The sequence below is a fragment of the Acomys minous genome (assembly GCF_964271855.1).
Source record: "Acomys minous genome assembly, chromosome: 7".
NCBI lineage: Eukaryota > Metazoa > Chordata > Mammalia > Rodentia > Muridae > Acomys > Acomys minous.
Window position 1 is genome coordinate 94,999,264 of NC_140488.1, and position 2,280 is coordinate 95,001,543.

A 2,280-nucleotide genomic window follows, 5' to 3' on the forward strand; every position below is an offset into this window, starting at 1 on the left:
AGGAGTAGACATTGTGTGCACGTGACACAGAAGGGCTGGGGATTTTATAGGGCAGAAAAGAGGACTTTTGGCACAGAAGATTCCACCTGCAGGTCAGCTCCCCTGCAGTCTCAGAGGGACAGATAGGGGAGGAGATTGGTATGCTGAGCTTCTTATCGGAAGACTCCTGGTTCCTAGCAGCCCTCCGATGTTATCAGTCAGCATCCCACTCCAGAGGTTCTCAGGTGATTAGCCCTTCAGCAGCCACCAATCCTCCTTTTTTTTGTATTTTCCTATTCTAATAGCTCATAAAAGTGAAATTGTATGGTGTATGTGACCTTTTGTGTCTGGTTTCTTTCATTGACCTTAATCTTGTCAAGGCTTACTCAAATTGTAGCATTCTTTCTTATGGCTCAATAAACTTTTGTCGTATATATTTACCACAATTTATTCACTGTTGATTGACCTTTGGCTAGTTTCCACCTTTGGCCTAGTGTGAATAGTGCTACTATGCATCATTATGTGCAAATATTTGCTGCGAATATGGTTTTAGTTTTGGGGATGGATGTAGGTGTAGGATTGCTGTGGTATATCCTATCCTAAACTTTTGACAAAGAATAAGTAATACTTTAATTCAATATTTTTATGTACAACCTTCTTTTAGGTTAAAAGTTATGTATATGAATGTTTTGCCTACATGTATGTATGTGCACCACCTGTGTACCTGGTGCCCACTGAGATAAAAGAGAGTTTCAGGTCCTCTGGAACTGGAGTTACAGATTGTCATGAGCCACCATGTCCATGCTGGAATCGAATCTGGGCTACCATATATATAGATAGGGTTTTTCTGTGTAGCCTTGGCTGTCCTGGACTTGCTTTGTAGACCAGGCTGGCCTTTAACTCACAGTGATCTGCCTGCCTCTGCCTCCCGAATGCCAGGATTAAAGGCGTGGGCTACCATGCCCAGCCCTATTCAAGATTTTTTAAAAAATGTAATAAAAAACATACTGAACAAAGTAACAACCGTATTTCTCAAACAGAATCTAAAGCACTGGAGAGATGGCTGAGTAGTTAAGAGTACTTGCTACTCTTCCAGATGATCTAAGTTCAGGTCCCAGCATGCCTGTATCTCTAGCTCTAGGGGATCCAGTTACCCTCCTTTGATATCCAAGTGGCAGGCACGCGCACACACACACACACACACACACACACACATACACACACCCCACAAATGGAAAAAAATATATAGGTAAAGTAATAATCTACATGTGTATCCCCCCTTACCTGCCCTATTCCTAGCCTGAGTGCTTTGAGGCCTTTGTGCCTCAAAAGAGAAAACATAATTTATTCGGGAGCCAAATATGAGTGACCATGGCCCAAGACCACAAATTTAAGTTACCGTAAATGTCATGTTCTAATGTAATAACTGTTTCATGAAAATTTTAATAGCAACAGTACAAAGGAAATAAGATACTTTATCAATACATGGTAGGCAAGTTTCAGAAAAACAGGGAAATCCTCTGCTATAGGCCTGAAGACATTCTTAGCTTTTAGATTGGTTGAAGCTAGGGCTCTGCTTGTATATTCCAAATAGATTTACCTAATAGTCACAAGGATGTTAGGTCATACACAGAGGTAGGCAATGAGTGACCATGTAGGGAACTAAAATATCCCAAGAGAATTTGGCTATGGACCTGCAACATTCCAGTCTCTTCACAGTGATTGAAGTTCAGCCTTGTGGAATGTTCACTGGAGGTATGGCTTTCTCTGGGAATGTCAGATAACTTAGTTGTTCATAGTAAAGCTTTCATATGTTTTTAATTTCAGTTTAGGCTTGTTCATTTTTACTTTATGTATGCAAGTGTCATGCCTGCATATATGTATGTGTACCATGTGCATTCAGTTGCCTAGGTGGTTGATACCCACCATACAAATGCTGGGATCTGAATCAAGATCCTCTATAAGAGGAGCTGGTAATCCCAGAGATGGGATGAGAAAGACCACTGACCCAAATCATCATGGCCAAATTAATTAAAGCAAGCAATTAATAAAAGCAAGGTTTTTAAAAATTGTGTATATGGGATGCCTCCCCATAGTTCAGGATTCAAGATTTCAGCCTTGGACATGAGGAAGACAAGGTTTTTATAGTTTAAGGGTACGAGGGCTCCAAATGGGGAATTTGGTGGACAAAATAGGTAAGATTACAGGAGCAGTGACAAGTTAGTCCTAACAACCTGCTGAAACAAAGATATGGTTGCAAGGTGGGCATAACAAAGTAGTCATAACAACAGGTAGCCATAA